The sequence below is a fragment of the Lygodium microphyllum genome, chromosome 24, assembly GCF_053477565.2.
Source record: "Lygodium microphyllum isolate KBCC chromosome 24, Lygodium_microphyllum_v1.1.10, whole genome shotgun sequence".
Taxonomy (NCBI): domain Eukaryota; kingdom Viridiplantae; phylum Streptophyta; class Polypodiopsida; order Schizaeales; family Lygodiaceae; genus Lygodium; species Lygodium microphyllum.
This window is the reverse complement of record NC_141158.1, coordinates 127802953-127827715: the sequence shown is the minus strand read 5'-3', so window position 1 is coordinate 127827715 and position 24763 is coordinate 127802953. Positions and strand designations below refer to the sequence as shown.

General features: G+C 40.2%; 1 protein-coding gene across 1 annotated transcript in view; it reads left to right on the top strand.

The window, feature by feature from the left end:
* The window catches only part of LOC148015631 (brefeldin A-inhibited guanine nucleotide-exchange protein 2-like), a 70295-nt gene that overhangs the window by 12986 nt on the left and 32546 nt on the right, over positions 1-24763 (top strand). The gene's annotated exons all lie outside the window — the stretch shown is intronic.

Below are 24763 nucleotides of genomic sequence, written 5' to 3'. Positions count from 1 at the left end.
GGAGCCTTGCTCATAGAACAAAGTTGATCATAAATAGTAGCAAAGTCCGAATCAACAAGATAGTGCTCTTTCATGGCATCCAACTCAGTGTGATAAACCATGTTGACGGCTGAAATTTGTGGCTTATGTGACAGTGCATTAGCCACAACATTCATTTTACCATCAGAACCAATGCCAAACAGGTCATTTACATGACCAACATTCATACCTTAAGCCCAATAAGTATTCGGGGGTGCAGATGCAATACCAAACATACTACTTTGTGCCCCAGGCATCAAGCCAATGCTGCCATACATAGGGTTTTGCATATTTCCAGCTATACCCTAATACTTTGGGCCTTGCACACCATGTCAGATGGGAGAGGATCGAGGTGCAGCTGAAGTGCAGTAGACAGTGTGAGAGTGAAAGACAGAGTTGAGCACGACACCCAATGCAATAGTACTGAATAGAGAGTATGCTGAAAGTACAAATGATAACCCTTATACCTTAGAGTTATAAGGGGCTGTTCACACCCGAACACAGTAAGTGCCCGTAAGTGTGCACCACAAGCACATACAAAATAGTACACATAATCTGGGGAAAAAACCTCTCCTACCGAGAGTAAAAAGTGCCCCAGTGTCCTAGTGATCACCCGCACACTCCCATATGAGCGTAGGCGTAAGTAAGGCGTGTGAGATACCCAACAAACCCCCCTGGAGTGAAGAGTGATCAAGTGTACAAGGATCATCCGCCACCAAAGGGCGTCAAATTCAAAGCATCGCGAAATGCTTCAAATTTGTCTCGTGGAAGAGCTTTGGTGAAGATGTCTGCCACATTGCTGGTGGTAGGACAGTAGACAAGGCTGATATCACCTGCATGTAGCCTCTCTCTGACAAAATGGTAGTGAATCTCTATGTGTTTCGTGCGAGCATGAAACACAGGGTTCCGTGCCACTGCAATGGCACTCTGACTGTCAGTATATAAAGGAGTAGGCTCCGTAACAGATACATCCAAATCAGCAAGTAAGCGTCTAAGCCATACGCACTCAACTGCAGTAGTGAAGGCTGCCTTGTACTCAGCTTCACATGACGACGTGGCAACAGTGGATTGTTTCTTGCTAAGCCAAGAAATGCATGACGAGTCAAGAAAGAAACAATTGCCACTAGTGGAGTGACGAGTATCAAAATCACCAGCCCAATCAGAGTCACTGTAAGCATGTAACTGCAGTGGTCCCCCCTTGGCATAAAGCAATCCAAGAGCTCTAGTACCCTGCAAGTAACGAAACACACGCTTCACAGCTTGCCAATGCGACATACGAGGCTGATGCATGTACCTGCTCAAAACTGAAACGGCAAACTGTATGTCTGGCCGAGTGTGGCATAGATAGATGAGACATCCCACTGCTGGAGCATAAGTATGGATATCAAACAAATCACTGTCATCATGTAATGACAGTTTGAGCCCAGGTTCCATGGGTGTACAAACTGGCTTGCAATCCTGTAAGCCAAACTTCTCAAGAAGTTGCCCAATGTACCTTGACTGACATAATCCAATGCCTCTAGCATCATGTACAAACTGGATGCCCAAGTAATAGTGCAAAATACCCAAGTCAGACATGTCAAAAGTTTGCTGTAAATTATTTTTGAATGCTGAAATCTGATCAGCACGTGTTCCAGTGAGCAAAAGGTCGTCTACATATAGACACAAAATCAGCATGGATCCCCCCTCTTTATGTACATAAAGAGTAGACTCAGATGGGCTGTTTACAAACCCCTGACTAAGCAAGAAGGCATCTATCTTTGTGTACCAAGCTCGTGGAGCTTGTTTCAAATCATATAGAGCTTTTTTCAGCTTGCATACTAAATTTTCTGAGCCTTCAACTGCAAAACCAATGGGCTGCTGTACATACACTTCTTCCTGAAGTTCCCCATGTAAGAATGCAGTCTTTATATCCAGCTGATGCACTTTCCAACCAAAATGTGCAGCCAAGGCAATCATAGACCGAATGGTCGTCATACGGGAGGTAGGAGCAAAGGTCTCCTCATAGTCAATGCCCTTTTTCTGTGCGTAGCCTTTAGCTACCAGCCGTGCCTTGTACTTATCTATGGATCCATCTGCGTTCCTTTTCAATTTGTAGACCCATTTCGTACCAATGGCACGCTTGCCAACTGGCAAAGACACCAAATCCCAAGTATGATTCTTATGAATAGAATCCAATTCAGCTTGCATGGCTGCCATCCAATGCACACTCTGTCGTGCATCCTCAAAACATTCAGGCTCCTCATTATCATGAGTACATGCTGCCATAACAAACTCCATGGAATGTGCTGAATCATGCAGTCGAGTTTGCCTTCGAGTACGACCAGCCAAGGGTGTTTCCAAATGACTATCTCTCATAGTCTGCGTGTACCATCTAGGCACCTGTCTTGCTTCCTGACTGTGTACAAGTTCCTGCTGAATTTCAGTTTCAGCAATGTGCTGATTTACTGCATGTTCCATAGGAGCAGCTGGCTGAACATTAGGTTCATTTGCTGAAGTACCAGCTGAATCACCAAATGTGATGGGCAGCAGCCCTTCAAAGACATCACGGGCAGCCTGATATGTATCAAAACCAGCCAAGGATAATTCTGATTTTTCATCAAATACAACATCCCTGCTGACAAAAACCTTCTTGGTCACGGGATCATAGAGTCTGTAGCCTTTGCTTTCGCTGCTATATCCCATAAAGATGCATTTTACAGCCTTGTTGTCCAACTTCTTTCGAAGTACCTGTGGAATATGGGCATATGCAAGACACCCAAAAGTACGGAAGTGGCCAACAGAAGGTTTGCGGCTGTGCCAAGCCTCAAAAGGTGTGACGGTTTTCAAGGCCTTGGTAGGGCATCTGTTCAAAATGTGGCAAGCGCACATGACGGCTTCCACCCAAAAACTATGAGGCAAACTCTTTGCCTTCAGCATACATCTGGCCATCTCCATGAGTGACCGATTTTTCCTCTCTGCTACCCCATTCTGCTGTGGAGTATATGCAGTAGTGTACTGATGGATAATGCCCTTCTGCTGCAAATAAGAATTCAGCATAGAGGACATGTATTCCCCCCCTCGGTCCGAACGGATAGTCTTAATCTTGCAACCAGACTGAGTTTCCACAAGTGCACTGAAAGCCAAAAATGCATCATACACTTCTGACTTCTTTTTCAAGCAGTAGACTCAGCACAAACGTGTAAAGACATCAATAAATGTTACAAAATAGTAACAACCACCCAATGACTGTGTCTGCATGGGCCCACAAACATCCGAATGCACAAGCTGCAATCTGGCTGTTGCTCTAAAAGCAACATCACGGGGAAAAGAGAAACGATGCATTTTCCCCAAAATGCAACCCTCGCATAAATGCTCAGGAGGTCTCTCCAAGAGAGGTAATCCATCCAACATCTGAGTACGCTGTAATAGCATCAAGCTGCCATAGTTTACATGCCCCAAACGAGCATGCCATAACTCTGCCTCTAACATAGCAGGAGTAAGAGTGGATGTCAAATATGCAGACTGATCTACCGAAAGAGCATCCAACTCATATAACCCATGACACAAAGAACCTGTCAAGACCAATGTCATGTGTTCCTTGTCACGGACCATGCAACGGTCATCATCAAAAGTGACCTGCAAACCACAACGTGCCATAGAAGAAATGGAAAGCAGATTCTTCTTAATGCCAGGCACATACAAAGCATCCTGTAGGCGGAGAATAGAGCCATCAATGGCTGTAAGCTGAATCTCCCCAATACCACGAACAGGGTATGATGCATTATTAGCACACTGAACAGACTTCCCAACGGGAGGTGCACCAAGAGAAGCAAACAAATCTCTACGAGATGTGATATGCCGTGAAGCACCACTGTCAAAGAACCAAGTGTCAGCATCTTCTGTAGAGCTAAATGCTCTATCAGCCCAAGAGACATCATAACTGCAAGTGTAAAAACAATAGTCCCTGTCTGCAACAAAGGACGCGGACTCACTAGCAGTGGAAGGAGCTGCAGAAACAGACATTCCTGACTCCTTCTTCTTTTCTTTGGCGATGCGCTTCCTGCACTCAGTGATGTAGTGGCCAGGCTTCTTGCAGTAATGGCATTTTCCTTTCTTGGCTTGCGTGCCCCCCTGTTTCTGACTTGTCTGTGAAGTGTTACTACTACCAGAACTCTGCGAAGCATTTTTCCCTTGGCTGTTTTTACCCTTCTGCCTTGACATAAAAGCCTGCTCAGAGGCTATACCATCCACACCACTGTTCCGTCTAGTTTGTTCCTCCTCTAGAAGCAAACTGACAAGCTGAATGAAAGTGATGGGCTCTTTCGAAATCCTCATAGTGAGGTTCAAGGCAGTATGAAAAGCCAAGTAAGAGGGAGGCAGTGAATTCAATGTCGTAGAAATCAGCTGCGCATCTGAGTAGTACTCATCCACATTCATGAGTTGCTCCCGCAAGTCCTGAATTTTGTTGAGATGATCCTGCATAGAATCACCCTCATTCATCTTTAGAGTCTCTAGCTCTTTCTTCAAGAAAGAGATGCGAGTCTCATTCTTTCCTGCAAACATCTGCTCCAATGTCAACCAAGCTTCTTGTGAAGAAGCTGCTGAACGAATATGAGGAATGATAGAACGCTGAACTGCCAATGCAATCAGCGACATAGCCTGTGCATCCCGTGTATCCCAAGCTTTCTGAGCTGCAGTTCTTGGGGGAAGTGGCTGAGCGGGCTGAGGTGGAGGGGGCTGAGGTTGCCCTCTTGCACGTCCTCCTGGAGGAGGAGTAGCGGGAGCCACAACTCCCGGTCGTGCTTCCTCTCCACTGACATAATCCCACAAATTTTTGGCCACTAATACATTCTTCATCATGAAAGACCAAAGGGAATAATTGTTCCCATCCAATCGGTCTTCCTTGGACACATAGGTGAATACATCTCCTCCCTGATTTGCCATTATTTCCCAAAAGGCAATAGAGCAATGTCAATGCAGTACGGGCTGGAAATCTGCAAATTTCCAGAAATTGCAGCAAACACAAGTCTGCAATTAATGTGCAAAGGGTACTCTGTCACAAAAACTGTCACTGATGCACGCTTTCCAAGGTGCAATTAGTGCTCAGCAGCACTAAAACATCAAAAGCCCCAAAATTTTCTGCCCAAAATTTCTGTCACAAATGTCTGTTACAAAAGCCCCAAAATGTGCATTCAATGTGTCACAGACAGACACAGCACGTTTCCCAATGTGCAAACAGTGCAGTGCAACACTGTTATGAATAAATCCCCAAAATTTTGCCAAAATCTCTGTCAAAAACAGTCGGTCTGTGACTGTATCAGCAGTTTAAATGCATCTGTCCTCCAAATACACAAAAGCCCCAAAATTTCTGACCATTCAGTCAGAAATTTGCATGAAATTTACTTTTCCAGTAAATCTGTGCCAACCGCGTGTGAACCGCCGCTTCCAGAATTTTATTCTGGGCTGGAATGACAATAATTTTGAAAATTTTTACCTGGACGTGCAGCACGTCGCGAGCTGCTGACGTGACAAAGGCAGGCGGGCAGGCGGGAGCAGGTCGTCAGACGGGCTGACCAGTCACGATGGGCAGGCGGGCTGCACGTGGTCAAAAACGGCGGGCAGGACTGTCGAAGACTGCGTTGACGAACAGCGCGCGTGCTGACGTGACGTGTCGCTGGTCGCAAGTCCTCAGGCGGGCTGCGACTCTGACGGGGACTACCGTTGACGTGGACCTGGTGCTGCTCGCGAGCTGCTGACGGACAGGGTACTGGTGGAGGCTGACGACGAGTTGTACCGTGCTGAGGCAGCTCTGTGGAACAGCGCCTCACTGCTGACAGAACTGACGACAGGTTGTACCTGTGCTGAGGTGACGTCTGACGCTGGAGCAGGACTGGCGTGTTCTGCAGAAGCTGAGCTCAGAGCTGAGCTCTGATACCAAATGTCAGATGGGAGAGGATCGAGGTGCAGCTGAAGTGCAGTAGACAGTGTGAGAGTGAAAGACAGAGTTGAGCACGACACCCAATGCAATAGTACTGAATAGAGAGTATGCTGAAAGTACAAATGATAACCCTTATACCTTAGAGTTATAAGGGGCTGTTCACACCCGAACACAGTAAGTGCCCGTAAGTGTGCACCACAAGCACATACAAAATAGTACACATAATCTGGGGAAAAAACCTCTCCTACCGAGAGTAAAAAGTGCCCCAGTGTCCTAGTGATCACCCGCACACTCCCATATGAGCGTAGGCGTAAGTAAGGCGTGTGAGATACCCAACACACCATGCATTGGTTGCTGCATACCATAGGGATTTGTGCCATACATTCCCGTATGCGGTCCTTGTCCAACCATAGCATGAAAAATCGTGCTTCCACCAAAATATCCTGGCTGCCCCATCATAGCATGCATGCCTGGGCATCCAAAATCCATTGGATTGGCACTTCCATGATGGCCTTCCATTTGCATTCCTTGCCCCATAGATAGCAACTGTTTTATTTCATTAGCATCTTTGGAGCTTCAAATGAAGGGTTTGGCATTATCTTTGATGCATTTTGCTGTCCCGAAGGTGTAAAAGACATTTTCTTCCTCTTGCCTTTGCTGTCATTCTTTGGAGCATTCAAAAATCGGGCAAATTGAGGATCCTTTGCCAATTCAGCAAAGAGATTTGCTGCTGTCCTAATCCGATTCTTGAACAAGTCATCAAATTTCTCTTCACTTTGTTGGGGTCATCAGTCTCATTATGCCTTGAATTCTGTGCATCTTGCCCAACAACAATGTTTTCAGCTTGCTGTTTATGGTCTGAGCCTTGTCTAAGTTGGCATTGCATTTCCTTCATTCCCATGTGAATGTTCATACTAAGAGGCATCATCACTGCTTGAATCCATCTCACTGTATGAAGACATATTGTTGTAATTTCTGAGCTGAGAGTAAAAATCAGCACTAGCACAAAGCTTTGGCTTGTAATGAGGTGTCTGGGGCCCACTCAATCAAGGGATTCAGGGGTCTCCCGGCGATGGAACCATGAAACCAGCCCTCCTTCCGTGGGTGGGTGGTAATTCTCTAATTGCAACTTAGTTACAGTAGTAACATTTATTACAAAATTGAGAAATGCAAATTAACTTACAATCTTGGACAATGGATACCTCGTTGGCCCCAAAACTCGTGCCCCTTTCGGTATTCCAACTCCCCTTGTTGTCCAAAATGACCAGTAAGTCTTCAATCTGATTTGTCCCTTGATTCGGGCAGTCAGTTAGCCTTCACCCGCTTTGATGGAGATGGAAAATGCCCCAAATTCATTGATTTGCTAGTTCCTCCACTTGAATTTGACTAAAAACAACCTTAGCCTTGTTGAATCCAAGTCTTGGAGCTTCCAATTTTGGCATGCTTCTCGATGTTGTTGCCAAACCCTAATTTCTGTTGCTGCAGTTTAGGGCTTAGAGTAGAGAAATCTAAAATTACTTAGCCTCTGGTGATCTCAATGTTGTAATCTTTGGAGCAAGATTGTGGAAGGGTTGGGAGATGAGAGAGAATGTTGAGGAGAGAGAAATTCAGACTTTCTTCGCAAATAATTGAAGAAAGTTTGTCATTTACTTTTGCTGCCCTGTCTCAACAGCTTGTAGATGCAAAGAACTGAAGAAAATCAGTCATTTACTGCTGCTACCTTGTGTTAACAGCTTGTAGATGCTGTCACCTGCTGTAGCTTGCTGATTGGTCCTCTTTTGCCCCTGGCTGCCTTCAGAAGATTCTTCAATGGTTGCAAATCAGACCAGTAGCATCTCCTTTCTCTCTCTTATAGGCTGAATACACTAAAATGTCTCTCCCTAGTATTTAAAGACGGTTTTCAGATCTACATGATGAATTCAAGGCATGGAAAGACAAAAATGTGATGTATTAGCTATCTGCAATCATTGATAACACTATACTGGGACATATCAAGAATGTAAAAACTTCACATGAAGGTTAGATAATTTTTGAGAATATTCTTTTAATAAATACAAAGGCACAAAAGATTCAACTCAAGCAAGAGTTGAATCTCGGGTAAGTTACTCATGAATATATGTGTGCATTACGTGAGTTCAAAATAAGGTATTTTTAAAATGCCATTTTTATATATTCTTTACATATAAAAGGGTGTAATATAAAGGGATTATTTATAGATTTAATAAGGAAAAATTTAAAGATAAGGATATTTATAAATAGGCCTTGAACGCACGTGATGTACAGGATATACATATAGTAACTTTCCCGAGAGTTGAATACCTTGAAGAAAGGGAAAACGTATGTCAATGAGCATTTACTTAATCATGTGATTAAAAATTAGTCCACATGTTAAGTGAGGTTTCAAAAATACATGTCCTCATGAGAGAGACAATAACTCTTTAGGATTGTGTTTCTTTTTAAAATAAGAAGGTTTCTTCATTAATTAAGCATGTTTTGGGACTGTTTTGTCAGAAGTGGAGCAGCAATGGAAGTGTAAACATGTGTTGTAATAAACTGCTAAAACACAAGACAAAAGAGAAAGGAAAAGAAAGAACACTGAAGGACACAATACAGATGAGAACTTAGATGTATGCTTGGGCAATGGAGTCCATATATCCAACATGAGAGAGTCGCATATAACAGTGAGTCACTGGCTCTGTGGGCATCGGCATTGGCTTCTCTCTCCACGGAGTCTTCACACGTGTGATGGCAGATGAGTGACTGAGTGAGGAGGAGGAGCTTGAATATATAGGCTGAAAAAGGAGGAGCGTAAAATGCTAGTCGGCTTGTCATAGATGCTACAAATGACCATAAAATGACACAAATAAAAAATACCTAAATAATATCTTTGGCCTTGAACGGAATTTGTTGGAGTTGTCCATAAAGAGTAATTACCCTCATGGTGGTTGGCATGTACATCAGCGGCAACTTTGTCCATACTTCAGAAGATGTCCTGCAGGAGGTAAGCACCGGTAGGACTTCTTTAGAAATACACCAAAGCAAGGCCAAGTAAGCATGTGCATCGTCCGAATTGCATGTAAGCACCGCTTTCTCATGGTTTTCTTCATCAAAATTAGCTGGAATAGGAGAAGGCCGCTAAGGACGTCCAATAGCTCCACAAACCACATACCATAACCGCTTTTGTGTAAACCAAGCCTTTATCATAGTACTTCATGTAAGATTATCAGGTCCATGTAACTTATCACCAGTGGACGTGCATGGAGGAGTCATCTGTATAGAATTTAGAAGAGAACTAGAGAAAAAAAGGTATTTGAAGAGGGAACACAGCCAAACCACAAGCACGGATTGTAGAAAATGAGAGTTCACATGTAATATTCACCAAAATCTGACCAAAACAAGAAGAAATCTGATGCAAAAAGTCAAAAAATCAGCTAGAAACTTCTAGAAATGTCAAAAGCGGCTTGATAATGTAGTCGCTCAGCCAGAAGGAGATGTAGAGATACCAAAACGTAGGTTGGAACTGACACACAGGTTGGAACTGACACGTAGGTAGGAGAGGGGTTGACATAGGAAATACGGATGCTGAACCAACAGAAACGTAGGAAAAATAGGTTGCCTAGTTGGAGCAGCAGTCGCATGATCAGTATTGGTCAAAATAGTCCTGAAATCAGCAAAGAAAACACAATAGCAGGACATAACCTTAAATCTGATACCATGTCAGAAGTGGAGCAGCAATGAAAGCCAAAACATATGTTGTAATAAATTGTTGAAACACAAGACAAAAGAGAAAGGGAAAGAAAGAACACTGAAGAACACACCACAAATGAGAACTCAGATGTATGCTTGGGAAATGGAATCCATATATCCACCATGAGACAGTTGCATATAACAATGAGTCATTGGCTGTGAGGGCACTGGCGTTGGCTTCTCTCCATGGAGTCTGCACATGTGTGATGGTAGATGAGTGACTGAGTGAGGAGGAGGAGGAGCTTGAATATATAGGCTGAAAAAGGAGCATAAAATGTTGGTTGGCCAGTCATAAATGCTACAAATGACCATAAAATGGCACAAATAAAAAATGCCTAAACATCCTAAATAATGTGCCCAGCCTTTGTGTGCACATACTCACACATGAGATGACATATCTGCTAACATGTTTAAGTTAGGCTACTGCATTTTTAGCTCAACACCTGGGTGATAAATTGACTAACCAATTTAATTATCAATTGGTGAAATTATTTTTTTGAGCAAGAACTAATAATTAAATTACTTCTTGGAATTAATATTCTGAAAATTAATTTAATGTGGTTGAAAATTGTTAGAAAATGCAATTAGAAGGTTGCCAATTGGCAAAACTTGCCTATGTAAGTGAGAGGAGGCTTGGAGAGAGAGGAGAGTAATTTTGGGGTGAGGAAGCTAGAGGAGAGGCTGAATGAGTAGCTCACCAGGAGATTCAACTCATTGTGCAACCATTAGTAGTATCACCACAGGTAGTGGTGACAGCAACTCAAGGTGCCTGTCACGGGGATGTGAAATTTTGAGATGTTTTAATCTTGCTGATAACATTTGATTAAATTATTAAGCAAATGTGCAAGGTTGTTTAGGCTTTAGCACATATGATGCATATGGTGGTTATTCCATGGTAACAAACCAAGGACCTTGAGGACGCATGGGTACCAAAGGCAAAAGTTGTAATAAGTTATGTCTAACAGGTACTAGGTGGTACCCAGTGTCAGATTTGGGCCTAGACTAATTTATTGGCCACTAATGTCAGTGGTGTGACATTAGAGACTAGGTATAAATTAATTAATTAATGCCGGTCTAAGGGTTAATAACTGCTCAAGGATACTTGGAAGACAAATTGGCCTAGCCAATTTAATTATTGGCTAGTGAAATTAATTTTCTAAGCAATAGAATAATTATCAAATGAATTTTCAGAATTAATATTTTGAAAATTTTGAAAATTAATATTCTGAAAATTAATTTAATAAGCTGGATAATGTTGGAAAATGGGATTAGAAGGTTGCCACTTGGCAAAACTTTCCCATGCAAGTGGGAAAAATGTTTTTAGGGGTTGGTGGAAGTCTATTAGACGAAGGCTATTAAAGAGCAAGGAGATGTTGCTAATGTGATTTATAGCCACCATTGACTAGTCCTAATGCAAGTGACAACGATTTGGAGCCCTCTAGGAGTAGATGATAACAGCCCAAGGTTCTTTTGGTGCAGGTGACAACATATAGGAGGGGCCATCAGTCTTTCTGGTGGTCCTAAGTTGAAGATGACAGCTTCCATGGTAGTTTGAGCAAGGCAGCAGTAAGTTTTCAGTGTTTCTCGCGATGAAACTCTGAAATTTCTCTCTCTATAGCATTCTCTCTCATCCCGCAGCCATCTCTCAAGTTATCTCAGCATTTTCCAGCAGGTTAAGCCATTAGAGGAAGAGATTTCAATCAATCTCTGATGTAAACCCTAATTTACAGTAGAAATTAGGGTCTTGCTAGTCGCCTTGAGATGCGTACTCAAAATTGGAGGCCTAGGAATTGAAATTCAGCAGCTGAAATTGAGGAATTTTAGGGAGATTCAAAATGCCAGCCAGCCAACATCAGATTTGGGGTTGAATTTGTCTTTTAAAGAGCAGGGTGAAGGCCAATCCCGAAGCAAACCAAGGAGCAAATTGGTTTGGAGGCTTGCTGGTCAATTTTGATAGCAAGACATAGTTAGATTAGTGGAAGAGATCAAAGGATCTCAGTTGTACTCCTTCCACTTGCAATATAAGATAATGAAATACCGCAAGCTGTGCCAGTTTGGAGAGAGAAATAATGAAATTCAATCTTCATGATCAAGCCATCAATTGTAGAGCCACAATCGATGTCATGAAACAAAAAAATTGAGAAGTGAGCTGATGCCATCAGATTATGTGGTTGTTTGTTGCCTCCATACCCCCCCTTCTCATCAAATCGTCGTGCGCAGCAAGGCGGCGTCTTCTTTTTTTTCCACACAAAAAAAGCACCCCCTCCCATTCAAAAAATTTGGGGGGCCTTTGAGCCCCTAAAGGTCACAGCTCTTTAAGTGTGCATTTTCAACTTATGTGAAGTTAATGCTTGTTGTAATTAGTGCTTAATCAGGTTATTTATCACCCTATCCAAGAAGGAAGGTTGGTTTCAGTGCTAGGATAGTAGGTGACAACTGGGCTGTGGAGATTGTGGGTAGGCTATGGCCTCTTGGTTGTGGGCCACATCTCTAGGGACTGTTTGAGTAGGGCAGCAATAGAGATCAGTCTATTTCTCATGATTAAAACTCCGAATTCTCTCTCCTTAGCATTCTCTCTTATTCACTAGCCATCTCTCAAGGTATTTGAGCCAATCTCAGCCATTGGAGGTGAAGAATTCAGACTCACTGCTGTAAACCCTAATTTACGATAGAAATTAGGGTTTGACAACCACATCAAAAGCGTGCTTAGAATTCAAGGCCTAGTACTTGAAATTGAGCAGCTGAAATTGGGGAATTTCAATAGATTCTAAGAGGCCAGCTAGTAACGAAAAGTTTGAGGTAGAATTTGTCATCCAAGGATCGGATTGAAGGGCAATCGCTAAGAAAACAAGGGGCAAATTGGTTTGAAGGCTTGTTGGTTGCTATGGATAGCAAGATGTATTGGAGATCTAAGGAGATTAGATTGAATCTCTGTGTTCTTCAACCTTTAGCAATACAAGTTAAAGAAATACCGCAAGGGGTGCTAGTTTTGGAGCCAACAAGGTGTTCATTGTCCAAGCTTATGTGGTTACATTTGCATTTCAGCTTATTTGAATTTTATTGCTTGTTGTAATTAGTGAATAATCAGGTTATTATCACCCTTGCTAAGAAGGAAGGCTGGTTTCATCATACCAAGTTTAGTATCCAATTAAACCAAGTTAAAATCCATTGAGACGCTCTACCATTTAGCCCATGGTATCTCCAACCGATAAAGTAAATTGACTTTTTAAGACACACTGTCTTACTTACCTACTATTGGTGACACTTTTTATATAGTTCTCTATGTAGTTTTGCATATTTGGGATAGAGTATGCACTCTTCATTAACATGTTTAATTGTTGTCACATAGAATTTTGCTTTAAAGAGGGAGAGAGGGTGAGAGAGAGAGGGAGAGAGAGAGAGAGAGAGAGAGAAAGAGGTGACAAAGAGAGAGAGAGGGAAAGAGAGGGTGGGAGGGAGAGAGAAGGAATATTCCAAGGGGTCTTTTTACCTTCCCCTCCTTAGAGGGTGACCACACGCTTCTTCCTTTCCCCGCGAACTTAATTCTTTTTTCCACGAGGTTATCCGCAAGCTTGATTTCCTCCCCAAATTGGCCGAAGGTACACAAAGGGAAATGCAATGCCTAATCTTGGAATGGGCACTAAGCGTGGTGCTGATGACCAGCAAGGGGATGAGGAAGATAACGACCAATTTAAGGCTTGTTTGAGGACAACAACAAACATCTTTGCTCAGCTGTCCAAGGATCCTCAGTATGGGCAGCAAGGAGAAAATGTTGATTTGGGGCAAGAAGTGGGTTCCTCAAGGCCATATGATGACGTGTTTAAGGCTTGTTTGAGGACAACAACAAACATCTTTACTCAATTGGCCCAGGTGTAAAGAAATGCTCTACCAAAGCAAACAAAAAAACAATCATGCAACAAATGCAGAATTGATAAAGAACATAGTTAGGGTCAGGGCAACTCAAATGCATTCAGGATTGAACTCTTGAACCATTGAATTGAGACTCTTCTTGCACCTTCATAAGATTCTTAACCTCTTATGGGAGGTTAACAATAATGAGATCATGAGAGCAAGAGCCAATAGTAGCGATAACACAATCGCAAATCTAGATTGCCAAAGGGACCATCTCACTTCTCCTCCTTGCCTTGATCTACCTCATGAATCACAATGAGTAATGAAGAATGAATACTGAATAGAATACAATGCTCAATGTAGCAATCACACTATGCGGTGAAGAATACTGACCCCCGAACTCCCATGTCTCAAGGACTTGGGCAGGGAGTATGAGCTGGAGAGTGTGTTGTACTTTGAAGGATCCCGAAACACAGCAAGGCAGCCTTCGAAGGTGTCTGGCAGCAGCAAAATGCAGCAAGGAGAAGGTGGATCTGTGTTAGACGGGCAGGGAACTGTAGAAAGACAGCAAACCTAGATGGCTGCTGATGTGCTAGACAGTAGGCAGCAGCAGAATGATGAAAGTGCAGCATGTACGGAGGTTGCCAGCTGATAGCGAGAGCAACTATGTGGAAAACGCAAGCTGATCATGGAAGTATAACACCAAACACAGCCTTTTGGGTGTGGTAGACAATGGGTGACAGCTGGAATGGATGGCAGCAGCATTTGCTTGATATGTAGTTGTGAAATTGGGCAGAAATCAGTTGCCAACAGCAAGGAATTGCTGGACAGCATGTGCTAGTAGTTGGACAGCAATTTGGTGTCAAGAAAAGTGATGGGATGGTATGCACTCATACTGTATCAGAGAGACAACAAGGGTTGCGGGGAGAAACACAGAGTGTAAACTTTAGAAACTCAGAAGGAGAAGAGTAAAGAAGAAGACGAATGATGAATCACTGAATCATGCTGAATGAATCAGGCTAATACAATGGAGTAATATTTTGAGATGACTGCATTGTCCTGGCTGATTAGGCAGCTGTACTTGAATGGAATCTGCATAGTGAAGGGAGCAAAATGAAGTTCTTCAAGTAGTAGATTATCAAATTAGATGCCAAAAGATGAAGGACAACAATGTAGGGAGCGAAACATAGTCCTCAAGAGTGAAGAAAACACAAAAACGCAGGTATTTGATGTAGGGCTGATAAAAAGGGTGTAACCTGCCATAAACAACTTGAATTTGCTATAAATGAAGCCTTCATAAAGTGGCTGATGGCTGGGAATCATCTCTTGGGTGTTGGGGTGGCAACAAGAGCTGAAAACACACAATAATGATGAAGATAACCTGTTGGACCAGTCCAAGGAGGAGTGAAATGAGCAAATGCAGTAGTAGAGATGATGAAGAACAGGTTGCCAGGCTGAAAACACATCAATATGGAGTGTTTGAAGGTGATGTGAAAAAGACTTCTACAATGAAATCATTTGCTGGTATGGCGTTACGATTAGTTGACAACACGAACTGAGATATCCACCAAGATAGTGGTGTGGACAGTAGTGGTAGAGGGCCGAGGTTGAAGGTATGAAGAGGGAATGATGAAGAATGAATGAGAGAGTAAGTGCAGAGTAGAGTAAAGAATGGATGAATGTCCATACCCTATTTATAGGCACATGAGCCATTGAAATCTCTTGCTTGGTGTCTCAACTATCCTGGGTGGCGCCTATTGTAGTGTCTAATGTGGTGCCTTGGCTCTCTTGGGTGGCAACCAAATACTAATTAATGATACAAATAAAGCCTTTTTGGGGTTGTAAATGGAAACCAAAATAGGAATTAAAGTAATGAAATGAACTTAATGAATGGGTTTCTCAATATCCATGACAACTTCGACTGAGATATCCCTTACAAACAGGGTGTGAATAGTAAAGCTCTAGCACTTGCAGACTGTAAAAACGAGATAAAGTCTTGATGAAGGGCAACATGCCTATTTATAGAAAGTTTGGGTCCTCCCAATTAGAGTTTGTGCTTATGGGATACATATACTCTCTAGGGAACACGTTTCTTTTTGATAAAAGGCTTAATTAATTGAATTTAGGGGTTGTTTTAATAAAGATAATGCATTTTTAGCTTAGTATAAAGATACTTAGTTTATGAGATTCTTGAATGCTTCAACAAAGGACAACAAGGGCAAAAAGATGATGTCTTTTTCTAAAGCTTTTGGTCAGTGACGAACCTTTAATGAAGAGCCACTGCAGCCCTAAGATGTACCTAAAGTTGACGAGCAACACAAGCAACTAGTGCTAGTGGGGCAAAACATGAGAAGAGGTGTTATATTGTCGAATTGTCCCTTGTGATTATAATGAAGTGCCGTTTTGAGAGATATGGATCTTACAAGGAAAACCACCCTTGAAGAAATTTATTCAATAACAATAGAAGCTTCTAGTGCACAAGAACCTTCGAGCAACCCAACTTCAAACCCACCTAGATCCAATATCTATTGTGGTGAGTGACATGGTTATGGATATGTGGCTACTGAGTGTTTGACACCTTCAAGATTAGTGCCTGACCATCACACTATTCTGCACTTTTTGCCTTGAGATAGGGCATTTGGATGCAAACTATTGGCATACAATAGGCCAAGAGCAACAACAAGCTCATTCAATGAAAAAAAATTAATAATTATATGGGTTATAATAACACGACTTATGAGATGAGATTGCCCAATCATTCTTTTAAGCTGCACAACCCAAGGTAGACCTCTAGTAGTGTGGCATTTTCTTGCCTTGAGAGATTATTGTTGCTTGATGCCTCTAGAATGCTTTCTTGTTGGTATGCTCCATGCATTGGATGCAACTATTTTATGCACTCTAATGGAAGAGTAAGTAAGGGAAATGCCAACTTGTAAAAGTTTTTATACACCTTAATTGAAAGATTTGTCTTGTTTAATTTATCATATGACACAATCAATATTGTTTATACCTTTCTAGTGTCTGCTAGTCTTCTCTGTGTTGTTTTGCAAATCTTGTAGTTGTACTCACTTCGTATCTAAGTGGGAGGAGAGTACATTTTCTTTTTGACATTGTGAAGCAGTGCTCATGGTAGTAGTGTTCATGATGCTGGATGTTTGTGATGTTCATTGTAGCTATGCTTGTGAGGACACTTCGCAATTAAGTAGATGAGGAATGACAACACTTAGAAACATTAAAAAATTGCAGACTTAAAAAAAAAATGTATCTATGTGACATATTATTACCATATTTTTGAATTAATTTTATATAGGTGTGGTGGCAATCATTATCTTTGAAGGACAATCTTCCCAAAAAATAGTTGTTTAAAATGGAATCACACATTTGAAAAAACACTCATAGTTGGATGTGATATTGAGCCAAAATATTCATTACTTGTTGATTAGCCTCTTAAACAGCCCCAAAACACACTAAAAGTGCTCTTTTAGAGTAAACCTAAACCAGAGAGCGGTTCGAGAGAATTAAGTGGAAACCCTAAAACAAGGAGTGATTCGAGAGAGTTTAGTGGAAACCCTAATTTTTGGGGTGCCCTTCCACATCTATAAATAGACAGGCTGCCTCCATTCAGCAATCATCCTTGTTTGCAGGTTACACCAGCCTACACACTCTCTGCTGCTATTGGCGCCCAGTTTTCAGCCTACAGCTCGCCTTCATCTGTTGTCCAGCTATCATAGACTGCAGCCACATTATCTTCAGCCTGTCCATTGCTGTAGGCAACAGCTCTCAGCTGCTGGTGACTGCTCCAGATTGTTGTTTAGCCTGTTGTCCATCATTTCCAGGGTTAGCCAGCTTGCGTTTTCAGCATTGCAGGCCTTGACACTCTCAGACACTGTTTCAGCTTGCTATTTAAATATGGTTGCAAGAAGGTAATACGAGCTACGGGGGAAAGAAAAAGAAGAAGTGGAGAAGCATGATGTAACCAACCTTTTGTATATAAATTGCTACCAAGATATATTGGCCCAATGATTCAAATTAATTTGATGCTCATGTACTTTGAAAGGCGATTTGTATTATGTGAGTGTTTCAAAATACGATTAAATGTTTATCTTTCTATTTAAGGGTGGTCAATGGCTAGGATGCCTTATAAATACTTGGACGTCATTGATGAGATGCCCAAGAGAAATTAAAAGTTTCGTCGAACGATCAGATACACCAGAAAGCTCAGATGACTAAGACTTTACACTCAGATAGTCACATTGACTAAAAGCCCATAAAATGAGTGGTTTCAAAAAGTAAGACCAGATGCTCATGATCAAAGAAACAAACCATGAACCGATGAACCTATATAATGAAGCTCTCTAGAAGTTAAATTTGGCGACTTCTAAAATTTAAGAGGTTACTATTTTTGAAAGTTATTCAAATGGAAATTTTGTTCACATCAAATGCTTCGAAATTTCACAAGGAGTAATTTTGTCTTCAACAGCTATCTCAAATTCTTAACCTTTTACGAGATTTTTAGAGTAGAAGGGTTGGAAGCTCCTTTGTTTTGAAAAGTGAAATGTGGCATTTAGAATATAACATGCGTTATTTTGAAGAGACAAGTGTCTCTATATTTGTCATTTTCAGCAAACACTTGTCATTTGTAGCCTCTGCTTTCCACTTTTAAGCACCCAAGCTCCATACCTATATATTGGAGATCTCTCTTCTCATTTGCAATAAGTTCTCATGCTGAAATTTTTAGCTATATGTTGTGTATTCTTCTATTTCTCTCTCATCTAAGAAACACTTTCTACTTAGCTTGATCTAATCCAAGCATTAAATAAAAAATCAACTGCCTGTCCGGAGTTTGTAGAATTTAGGGTTTTAAAAATCCTAATTGTTAGAATTGTAGCAAATAAGCTCTTTTGTATACGGTTCAGACACTTAATGTCTGTGGTTTATTTTAATAAATTCCTATAAAGGAAAAGGGGCCGGTTCCCCTCTCAATGTGGTGTTCTCTCTCTCTTTCTTTCTCTCTCTTCTCTTTAATTTTCATGGTGAAAATTAATCGAGTTGGTTAGTTCAAAAAATTATCATTCTCACGTTTTTTGTGCGTTTAGATTGGTATTAGAGCAAGGAAGACTTCTTTGCAAAAACTTTTCTTGAGTGAAAAGAGATCTTTGGACCCAACTTTCTCACCATAAGTTGAATAAAAAAATGTATTTTTAGCAAAGGAAAATGATACTAAAAGAGACTTCAAACCAAGAGAGAAAAGTGTGAAGTTTGATGTTTTCTATAGTAAGAGAGATTCTTAGAAAGCTATGTCTTTTACTGGATAATTTGATGCTGCTTTCGGTGGTGAAGATTATACGGAAAAATCAAAGATTAGGGTGGTTAAAATGCATCTAAGGATGTTGCTTTGAATTGGTGGCTCAAAGTTGTTTAAGAGAGAAAGGAATCCAAGTCTCGGAAAGAGTTTAAGGAGATGTTTAACATGAAGTTTCCGCCTTCATCTTTTGAAGTTGATATGTCACAAGAATAGGATGAGCTGAAGCAAAGCCATGCAGACAATGTTGACCATATATCAACATGTTTGCAGTTGTTTCTCTTAAATTTACATCTTTTAATGAAGTTTCTTTCAATATGGAGATGAGGAAGTTTATCAATGGATTATATTCAACAGTATGGCGAGTTGTCAAGATGACAAAACTTGATACTTCGGAAGCACCCCAAGATGCAGCCCTAGAAGCTGAAGGACTGCATATTCCATGGATGCTTGGTAAAGCCTCAAAAGAAGAACCACAAAGGAAGAAGACCAAGATGTTTGACTAAAAGAAGTCAGATAAACAAGAACCAAAGCATAAGGATAGAGGTACATCACCTTTGCCATCCAAAAAGAAGCTAACATATCAGCAAATAGCAGAATATACAAAAGAAGGATGATGTTTCTCTTGTGGTGAAAAATGATACATGACTGTTTAATGTCTTAATAAGGTAAAGAAGGAAAATCAGCTCCAAAAGACACCTCAAGCAAATGCTGTACCTAAGGAATCCTTGCAATAGGATGAAACTTCATTGGAGAAAATGAAGTTTTTTATGGCTTGGGGTAAGATTGCTAATCAATCCGTTCTCATTCATTTTGATATTGGGGCTACATATCATTATATCCATCCTCAGATTGTTGAAGCTCTACATCTACCAAAGAAGAGGTTTAGAACACCAAAAATGTCAGGTGTTGCTTTTCAAGGAATGGAGTCTGCAGTCACTTGCATTTTTGGGAAACTAGAAATTGAGATAGGAGTTTATGTAGATCATTAGAGTTTTGTTATGGGAGATCTTGGTCATTGTGATGTTGTATCAGGAATACCTTGACATAGAAGAATAGATCCAGCTATTGATTGGAATCAAAATAAGTTTAGATTCCCTTTAAAGGGTAAAAATAATCTTTTGATGTGGGAGTGGAAGGAAACTCTACTTCCATCTTATCCCATGTACAGTTTTGTATAGTAATGAAAAAGTCTATTTTCTCATATTTGATTTTTGTCAAAGATTCTAACAAAGAGTCTAGAATTGAAGAGTCCATCTCAAATATGAACGAGGATTGAATGAGTTTCTTAAAGGAGTATGAAGATTGTTTTGTAGACACTTTACCTCACGAGTTACCACTAGAGAGCCCAGAAGATCATCACATTAATCTCATTTCTAGGAGCCATCCTATCGTGCGAGTCTAACACAACAAGAGGAGTTTATGAAGCAAGTGAATAAGCTCTTGGAGAAGGGTCTAGTAAGACCTAGTTCCTCACCTTTTTGTTGTCCAGTCCTCTTAGTACAAAAGAAAGATGGATCTTGGCGCATGTATGTGGACTACATGGCCCTCAATAAAATAACAATTCAAAATAGATTTCCCATTCCAAGAATTGATGATATCTTGGATAGATGAGATGGATCCAAAGTACTTAGTTGATTGACTTGAAGAGTGATTGTTTCTCAAGATATTCATAAAACAACATTCAAGAGAACTTTTGGTTTGTATGAGTTTCTTATGCTACCATTTGGTCTCACCAATACTCCTACGACCTTTAATAGAATGATGTAAAGAATCTTTAGAGCACTTCGAAAGTTTACACGTACTTTCTTTGATAATATTTTGATTCATTTAAAAGATGAAGAAGAGCATAAGCAACACTTGAAAAATTGTTTCAAGAACTCCGTAAACACAAACTTTATGTGAATGGCACAAATAGTAAATTTTTCGTAGAAGAGATTTACTACTTGGGCCAGATTGTATCGAAATATGGGATTTAGATGGATCCAAGAAAAGTCAAGGCTATTGTAGATTGACCAAGATTGACTAATGTTCATGAAGTTTGAAATTTCTTGGGATTATGCCCTTATTACAAGAGTTCGAAGTTTCTTGGGATTATGCTATTATTATAGGAGATTCATTAAATGGTTTACAATGGTTCCTGGTGAAATCAGCCTTTCTCCTTAGAAAGGGTGGTAAATAACCTAATGTAACACTAATTACAACAAGTATAAAATTCACATAAACTGAAAATGTAAATGTTACCACTTAATCTTGGACATCGGACAACCTATTGGTCCCAAATCTAGCACCCCTTGCAGTATTTCTTTAACTTTTATTGCAAATGGATGGAGTACAATTAAGATCCTCTAATCTCTTTCACTAATCCAAGTGCCACTTGCTATCAAAATTGACGAGCAAGCTTCCAAAACAATTTGTCCCTTGGTTTGCTCAGGGATCAGCCTTTACTCTACTCCTTGAAAGACAAATTCAGCCCCAAATTTGATATTGATTGGTTGGCCTCTTGAATCTCCTTGAAATCCCTCAATTTCAGTTGTTGGAATTCAATCCTAGGCCCTCGATTCTGAACATGCATCTCAAGGTGGTTGTCAAACTCTAATTTCTATTCTAAATTAGGATTTATAGAAGAGATTGGCTGAAATCTTTTCCTCTGAAGGCTCAAACTGCTAGAAAATACTGAGATAACTTCAGAGATGGCTAGGGGATAAGAGAGAATATTCTAGAGAGAAATTTCAAAAATTCATTGCGAGAAACGTTGAAAAGCTACTGCTATCCTGCTAAAACAGCCATGGAAGTTGTTAATTACAGCTTAGGACCACTAGAAAGATTGCTAGCTCCTCTTATATGTTGTCTTCTGTACTAGAAGGACCTTGGGCTGTTGTCATTTGCTCTTGGAAGGCTCCAAATTGTTGTCACATGTTGTAGAATTGATCCCTGGTAGCTGCAAATCACATCAGCAACCTCTTTTTCCTCTCTAATAGTCTCCTCCCTTACAATGGTTAGAATAGACTTTCACCAGCCCCTAAAAACGTTTTTTCCACTTATATGGGCAAGTTTTGCCAAGTGGGACCGTTCAAATCCTATTTTTCAGCATTATTTAGCTTATTAAATTAAAATTTAGAATACTAATTTTAAAAATCAATTTAATAATTATTCTAGTGTTCAAAAAATTAATTTTACCAACCAATAATTAAATTGGCTAGGCCAAATTTTCTTCCAAGAATCCATGAGCAGTTATTAGCCCTTAGATCGACATTGAGCAGTTATTAGGCCTTAGACCGACATTAATTAATTAATGCCTAGTCTCTAATGTCACCATCGATATTAGTGCCAATAAATTAGTCTAGCAAATATGACATTGGGTGCCATCTAGTATTTGTCTGGCATAACTTATTACAACTTTTGTGTTTGACATTAAGTGATATCTTGGGATCCTAAATCCCACACTGTGAAATAATTGGCTTGTACCTCACATGTGCAAGTCACATTAGCACATTTGATTAACTTTTAATTTAATGCTAAATAAAACAATAAAATTTCACATTGTCATGATAGACCATCCCCTTGAAATCTTTGCAATTGTCTTCGATTGCATTGCATTGTGCCAAGGGAAAAGCATATTGCACTAGAATTTCCATAAGGTATCACAACAACATTGGCCATTGTTGTCTAACCATCCCATATGCCCCAAACTTGCTGAAAATTTCTAGGCAGCATATTCTTAACATAAAACTGAAAATTAGTCCAGAACTTGTTAGAGATTCATTGGATGCGTCCATAACTCATGTTTCTCAACTGTTCTGACTATCTACCATTGAAAAACATTAATTCAACATGAACCATGCTTGAAATTATCAATGGCATTTATTGACATGCTGCTGTCCATGGAACTAGTTGTAGACCATTGAAAATTGATTTCCTAATTTGAGAAGTAATCACTAACTGTTGCAAATGTGATCCTAAACTGATCACAAACTGATTGCAAAAGCTGATCAGTAACTAATGTAAAAACTGATCCCAAAAGTGACCATAAAGGGTTCTCAAACTGATAAAAAATTGAGCTGAAACTGATCAGAATTTTTATCTCAAAGTTGAGGCAAAAATTCATGCCAAACTGATCATAAAGTGATGCAAAAGTATAGTTTTCGTGCCCGGGTCAAACTCATACTTATTTGCATACATCTCACAGTGACTAGTATACTAAGTAGTCACCTCATGGCACACATACTGTTAGCACAGTACCTTGGATGCATGCTGAATACATCCAAGATCCACCAATTTGCCCCTTTGTTTAATATGGGATTGGCCTTCACCTTGCTCCTTGAAAGAGAAATTCAACCCCAAATTTGATATTGGCTGGCTGACCTCTTGAATCCCCTTGAAATTCCTAGAATTGAGTTACTAGAATTCAAGCCCTAGGCCTGCAATTTTGAGCATGCATCCCAAGGCGGTTGTCAAATCCTATTCTTTTGTAAATTAGGGTTTACAACAGAGATTGACTAAAATCCCTTTATCTGAAGGCTCAAATTGCTGAAAAATACTAAGATATCTTGAGAGATGGCTAGGGAATGAGAGAGAATATTCTAGAGAAAGAAATTTCAGAGTCTCATTGCGAGAAACATTGAAAAGCTATTGCTACCGTGTTCAAACGGCCATGGAACTTGTCACCTCCAGGTTAGGATTACTAGAAAGATTGTTGCTCCCTCATGTATCTTGTCATCAGTACCAGGATCTTTGCTGCTGTCACCTGCTCTTGGAGGGTTATAAATTGTTGTCGTATACTGTAGGACTGATTCTTCGTGGTTGAAAATCACATTAACAACCTTTTTTTGCTCTCTAATAGTCTCATTCTCTCTCACAATGGCTAGAATAGACTTCCACCAACCCCTAAAAACGTTTTTCCTACTTGTATGAACAAGTTTTGCTAAGTGATAGGCTTCTAATCCCATTTTTCAGCATTATCCAGCTTATTAAATTAATTTTCAGAATAATAATTCTAAACATTAATTTAATAATTATTCTAGTACTTAAAAAAGTAATTTCACACGCCAACTATTAAATTGGCCAGGCCAATTTGTCTTACAAGTATCTCTAAGCAATAATTAGCCCTCAAATTGGCATTGATTAATTAATTAAATCCTAGTGTCGAATGTTCCATCGACATTAGTGTTCAATAAATTAATCTAGGCCATGAAGGATTGGACTCATATTTATGCTCACAGAGGAGTATTGGTGATCAAGAATAGGATATTGGGATACTTTTTAGTTTCCGTATGAGAGGTTTTTTCCCCCAATTATATTATTCTCTATTTTGTGTGTTTATATTATACGGTTCGGTCACTTAACGTACTTTAGACATTTTAAGAATGAATGCATCTTAAGGCACTTACTTAACTCTAAGGTCTAAGGGTGGTTCTTTGTACTTTCACTTACACTTGGGAATTGTATTGTGTGTCGTGCCTGTGTCTCCACTCTCACTTTCTCTATTGTCTACTATATGTTTCTAGTTGAGAGTTGCTATCTCCACCCTTATAAGCCAAAATTTGACATCGGGTACTATCTAATATCTGTCAGGTTTAACTTATTACAACTTTTGCTTTTGGCACCAACTAATATCTCGGAGTTCTACGTCCCACACTAAGAAATAATTAACTTACGCCTCACATGTGATTTGATGAACTTTTAATCAAATGCTAAGCAAAGCAATAAAATTTCATGACAACTAGACCATTGCATGATTTAGTCAAGAAAGCAGTGGCATTTCGGTGGAGTAAACTAGAGACGGAAGCTTTTGAGGCTCTAAGGTTCTATATCAAATACGTAAACTCTTATGTTATCAAAGATGGATTTATTTTGATGAAGAATAAGTTATGCATTACTCAAGATTTTAGGCCTAAAGTAATGAAAGAATGTTGGGCAGCTTC